Consider the following 6,754-nt stretch of genomic DNA (forward strand, 5'->3'; position numbering starts at 1 on the left):
TATGGGCGGTTGCTTTATATTTTTCCTAGTGATTACAACTCTTGCTTTTGATACATTTCGTTCTTTGAGTTGTAACACTTAAACTCGATGGTCGTCTGCTACTTATTTGCTTTTCCATGTGCGATGATAACTTCCGTACTTAGATAATTCTGCAAACGTCCATTTTTCATTATGCATGTCACTCTCCTAGTTATATCATTTCATGCATGATGAATTATCTTCATAAGTTGAAGAGGATCTCCACTAGTACAACTTGCCATGTGCATTTGCATACCAAAAGCAAATTACTTATATGCACATCTTCAGGGGGAGCCTTTGACACTTATGAAGACAATACCCTATCCTTTACAATTTCACATACTTCATTCCCGTTGAAAACTTCAACCAGTTTGTCATCAATCACCAAAAAGGGGGAGATTGTAAGTGCACCTAGTGCCACCCCTAGTTGGTTTTGGAGTATTGACGACAAAGTTGGTTGAGGGACTAATGCATTTGTGAGAATTGCAGGATAACGCAGGTAGTGTCCCTCATTGATTTGGTTTACCTACCGGAGATGACACCTAAAAATGTATCAAGACATTGACGACAATGGTGGTATGTGAAGATATTCATATTGAAGACTATGACATGAGAAGACATTGAGTCAAGACTATGGAGCGCGAAGACTGTGTTGTTCCGTTGTTTCCTTTTGTTCTTTGTTGAGTCATAGGAACCACCGTACTGTTAAGTGGGGTCCAAGTGAATGAAGTCAGAATGACTGAAGTGATTCTCAACCCAAATCCTATGTCTTCGAGCGAAGACAATGAGAGCAAATCTCATCCAGAGCTGGATGAGTCAGCTTTGCTTGTAGCCCAAGTAAAGTTGCCGTGTGTGTTTGAAATCTGACCATTGGAACACGTGTCAGTTCCTTAGTGACCCAGGGTCATTTCGGACATATCAGGTCAGGTTGCCTCATGGCTATAAATAGCCCACCCCCTACACCATAAATTGGTGGCTGCTCAGAGTTAGTTCACGGCTTTTGTCGTTTGAGAGCAACCCACCTCGAAGCCTTAGAGAGAAAGAAATCCTTGCGAGGACAAAGCCCAAACACCCAGAGCCAAAGAGTGTTAGGCATCACTGAAGTCTTTCTGTCTGAGTGACCTGAAGACTTATTACACTTGAGGACTATGTATCCTCTAGCCGGTTAGGCGTCACGTTCTGAGCATCCAAGATTCATTGTGGATCGCCAGTGAACAAAGTCTGTGAAGGTTCGGAAGTCTACCTTGAAGACTTACCAGAGTGATTTGGCGAGGACTGTGTGTCCTTAGCTCAAGGGGAATAAGGTGAAGACACGGTCTTCTGAGTTGAATCTCAGCCTCCCTAACCAGACGTACAGTTTTCACAGCAACTGGAACTGGTCCAAGAAATCATGTGTCTTCAACAAGTGACTGGTTCTATCCTCTCCCTCCCTTTACTTTGAGTTTGTCTTCGTGAAGTCATTGCCTATTTGTCGTACATGTTTGACTTCATTGCTTGACTACTATCGTTGGTTGGCTTCATACTATCTTCCATCCCGATCCTTACTACCAAGCTGCTATTAGTCTTTGTACTTTCACATTATTGCATACTTGACTATGGTTTGCTTGTTGTAGTTTATCTTCCGCTGCATATCAATTAGGTCATTTCTATTGTTTGTCTTCGAAACTTCCACGTTTTGAAGACTTTGATAAAAATCACCTATTCACCCCCCCTCTAGTCGATAATTAGCACTTTCAGTCGCCAGGATGATCATCCGATGTTTATCATAACCCAACATGGCTTATTATACACCAGCACAGCATGGTGGGAGTTATCAACACTCAAGATTTGGGTCATCACCCTACAATCAAGTTGGTAAACCAACAATATGATTCAATGACACAGGTATGATCTATTCCATATTTTGATATTCTTGCAGCCTTGGTTATAAACCAGGCTTGGTATTGGGCATTATTTCCGTCCGGCGGTAAACCGACATACAACTTTTTTGTGCAGAAACAAAGGATTGCATGAAATTACCAAGGCATATAAGCAAGCATAGAAACAATCATGGCGGATTAATTAGTGTCATGTAGCAGTGCACGATGGAAGCAGATCAAAGAATTTCAACTAGCCTATTACAAGGCGTTTTGATGCCCAAAATAATGACTGTTTGTCACACAGAATGCAATCTGCAGAAATCAAGTCGGTTGCCGGATCATGATTCGTCACCAGGTTGACGTGAAGTTGATGGATCATCTTGCGCCGGTTCACACTCCTCCTCTTCATCCACTGGCTGGAAGTCAATGTTTGCTCAGTCAATTCTAGACAAAGCTCGGAAGACAACTTCATCACTTATAAGATCTGACGGTTCAATGTCAGGGGCATAAGTGTGCTTACTGATTTGCGGGATTAGATTCTGCACTTCATTCACAGATGAATTAATCCATTTGTTTTCCCCATCATAGTTGGACCGGTGGACAGACAAGTCAACTTCTTCGGCAAATCTGCTTGCAAGCGGGCGCGTCTCCTTTGTCAAAGCTTTGAGGGCTTCATTGTCAAAATCTGACCCGTCTTCTTTTTGGCTAGGATAGCCATTCCCAACATCTTCTGGATCAAGATTAGATATCCAAGCTTTGGCCCAAGTCAGTGCAGATAAAGCGCCAGCCCTTGTAGCAGATTTCTTCACCTCTTCTAGCTGGGCAGGAGTCATGGATAACCTGGCCAACATATCCTTGATTAGGGTTGGCGGCGGTTTATTGTATGAGGCTGCACAGATGACACGTTGAGCGCCGGTATACAACTGCTCTATCAAGGAATAGGCAACCTTCAATTTCTTCCGCATATCCGAGCCAAGATGAGCAACATGACTACCTGCAACGGTGTAAGAAATCGTTGTTAAACCGGCAGCGTCAAAGATGTTTACTAAAAAGCTGAAGATGACTATTTACCAAAGATAGAAGAAGTCATAGCATTGATTTGCCGCTTTAAGCCATTCAGCTCTTCTGCTACCGGTTTAAGTGCCGCTTCAACATCCTCCGCCCGCTTCAGCAAGGTGGCTTTTTCAGTCTCCCAGCCTGTCCGCTTGTTCTTGAAGCTATCCTTCAGTTTCTCCATGGATGTTAAAGCGCCCTTCAATTCATCTTTGGCTTTGGAGGTTTTGGCTTGCTGGAACTTAATGTTTTCCTGGAGATCTGCGATTTGGGAATGCTCGCTGGTTAAGTTAGCCTGCAAAAGACAGATAGTAAGTTGGTAATACTTTTTCAAAGTCCCAAGCACATAACAAGTTATACACTTGGCACTTGGGGGCTAATGCATATTGTTTCTTCCTACCTGCTATTTTAAGTCCCAAGGCTCAATACAAGTATTCATCTTGGCACTTGGGGGCTAATGCTTATTTGATCTGATAATCCGGATGTGAACAAACTCAACAAGGATAAGCTTTACAACAGGAAGTACCGGTTCATCTTCAAGAGATAAACCGGCCCTTGGGGCTACACAGTTGAAGTTTTTCTTATTAAAGTCTCGGTTTCATCTTGAAAAGATAAACCGGCCCTTGGGGGCTACAATGGAGTTGATATAAAGCAAAAGGAAGAACTCTGTGAAACGTTCGAACAGGAATTACCTCATAGCGCTCCTTCATCAAGTTGACTAAACCAGCCTCATAATCACGACTTGTGTATAGGCGGTTTAGAAATCCAGAGTGAAGGTCCTGAGCATTGAGGTTAACAAAGCTGGTTAAATCTATTTTCCACTTGCCTTTGCCCATAGCAGCAAATTCTTCCTTGGCAGTACGCTTCGATAAGGCAACCAGGTTACCAGGAACAGTATGACCAAGGCATTTTGTGATTGGAGGAATGTATCTCATACTTTACAAAACTACCCTAATTAAACTCATGCATTAATTACGTAGTTCTCTCGTTTTCCTCTCCGCCTTGGTTGCGGTGCACAATATTGAGCACTCCTATATGACTAGCCGCTCTATCTACATGCGTGACATCAAAGCATCCGGGCCCGCATGCCATGCACCAAATCACAGCAAGGTGCTACAGTCGAGATTGACCGGTCACCCCGGAGTGGCCATCATGACCCGTCATATCACAAAACCCACACCTTTACCAACAGTTGTAAAGTGGCCTCGAAGTTGGACTAGACAAAGCAACCATCATTTCACTGGAACGCTCGTTGAAGCCCTTTCTCCCCTTTCTTGAAGAAAACCTCACTCCAGGCTACTACTTCTGCCATTTTTCTTCTGTACCGATGGTGGAAAGGTGGGCGAATCAGTGATGATGCTATATTTTCATTCCAAGAATCTTCTTTTTGTGAAGCACCGACCGATTCTCACAGCCTGTTCTTTTACCGTTTTCATTGCGATTGTGGTTTCCTTTCGATTGCTTTTTGTTTGTCAGTTCATTTATGGATCCTGGAGCACTAGGCAAAGAGTTGCCGGCAGACAACCCACTGGAGACAGCGATCTCCAGGAAGCGAGCACCGACCAATGAGTTGACCATGCTGGCGGGCCAACCCATGGAGATGAAGAACTCCAAGAAACAAGCACTAGCCAAAGAGTTGACGATGTTGGCGGACGAAATACTCAAAGAAAGTTGGAAGAACAACAAGGGCCCCACCATGCCTCCCCTAGAAACTCTAATGGCCACCTATGCGAGGCTCTAGGTCGAGTTTGAGGAGATAGTCGCCGTTGAGAAGCAGTATTCCCCTGGCAAAGTGATGGCCCCCATAGAGGATGAGGAGATGGCCCCGGGAGGGATGGGATCCCCCGGTGAGCTGCACAAGGTAAAAAATAATGGCTTACCATAGTTGTGGTTTCTGATTATTTGCAATGTGCTTGCTAATATGTTAGGGTTGTGCAAGTGCCAGTGGACGTCCTTGATGATTCCGATGTCGCGGCCCGTCCAGTGGACAACGCCCAAGAGATCATTTTCGATGTCGCGGTCCGTCCTGTTGACATCGCCCGGAGATCGATTCTGATGCCGCTGTCCATCCCGTGGACATCACCCCAGAGATCGTTCCGATGTAGTGGTTAGTCCTATGGACATCGCCCCAGAGTTTAATTCCCATGCCGATGTCTGTGTTGTGGTCATTGCCCGAGAGATCGATGACAAGAAATAGTTGGTCGCGCTAATCCTTCAGGGTAGTTTGCATTTCCCTGTGTTTAATTACCAGAATGATGCATGTTATCAAACCGTCTTAGGGCTAGTGCGCCGTCTTGTGTGGGTGGTACTTGCTACTTTTGTTTGATAGTGAATCATGTGAACCCTCTCCGAGTTATGGAAACAGATGTATCCTCACCAGCTTTTGATGTAATATATGGCATGCTTCGATGTAAGTTTGAATTGTTTATCATATCAGCAGGGCTTGTTTGATTGTTCTTGGTGTTAGTAGGCTAGCTACTATGCAAGCTATAGTACTTGCAAAACACTAACCGAAGAGAAACATTGGGGCTGATGAGCTCGTGGTACGCTTATACTTATCCATCGTCGATCGGCTAATAGCCCAAGCTCCTAAAATTGTAGCCTTAGCGATCGATCAAACAACAGTCGACATGGATACATTCAGGCCTCATTTGGTTCATAGGGTAGGAAAATCGTAGCAAAAGTACAGAGACATACAACACAAAATCATAGCAGTACAGAGACATACTCCCTCCGTTCGAAAATAGATGGCCTAGGCGGGCTAGTTTGGCCTAGTGGATTTCAGTGATATGACGTGGTACAGTGTCGTCTAGTCTTCGCGTGTGGTAGTAGTATTGCGGGTACAGTAAGTTTTCTTGAAGAAGCGGAATTCAATGAAGTCATGATGGTTCCTTCGTCCGACCAACTTATAGTGGGAAAATTTGGGCCTGAGCTATGATCTGGGTGGATCAGGATAATTTTGTGCATGGCAAGTGGACCAGGATAATTTTGTGCATGGCTGGTGGACCAGGATAGTCGATGTCCCACATGTCGGAGAATGAAAGTATTATTTCCGATATAGAGGATGAGCAACGAGTATTCATTGTTTATTTTTGATGAAAACTATTGTCTCCACTATTACAACAGAGGAGTGTGAAACACGGCAGCCCAATGAACTTGGCATGCGCACCACTCCCTATTGGGGAACGCGATAATTTCAAAATTCTCCTATGATCACACAAGATCTATCTATGTGATGCATAGCAACGAGAGGGGAGAGTGTGTCCACGTACCCTCATAGATCGAAAGCGGAAGCGTTAAGTTAACGCGGTTGATGTAGTCGAACGTCTTCGCGATCCAATCGATCCAAGCACTAAATGTACGGCACCTCCCGTTCAGCACACGTTCAGCTCGAAGACGTCACTCGTACTCTTGATCCCGTTGAGGCCAAGGGAGAGTTTTGTCAGCATGACGGCGTGGTAACGGTGATGATGAAGTTACCGGCGCAGGGCTTCGCCTAAGCACTGCGATGATATGACCGAGGTGTGTAACTGTGGAGGGGGCACCACATACGGCTAAACATTGTCAACTCGTGTGTCTATGGGGTGCCCCCTCCCCCGTATATAAAGGAGTGGAGGAGGGGGAGGGCCGACCCTCTATGGCGCGCCCTGGAGGAGACCTAGTCCCACCGGGAGTAGGATACCCCCCCTCCCTAGTTGGACTAGGAGAGAAGGAAGGGGGAGAGAACGAGGAAGCAAAGGGGGCCGACCCCCCACCCAATTCGGATTGGGCTTGGGGGGGGGCGCCCTCCACCTGGCCACCTCCTCTTCTCTCCCACTATGGCC

Source organism: Triticum aestivum, chromosome 7B (genome assembly GCF_018294505.1).
Source record: "Triticum aestivum cultivar Chinese Spring chromosome 7B, IWGSC CS RefSeq v2.1, whole genome shotgun sequence".
Classification (NCBI taxonomy): domain Eukaryota; kingdom Viridiplantae; phylum Streptophyta; class Magnoliopsida; order Poales; family Poaceae; genus Triticum; species Triticum aestivum.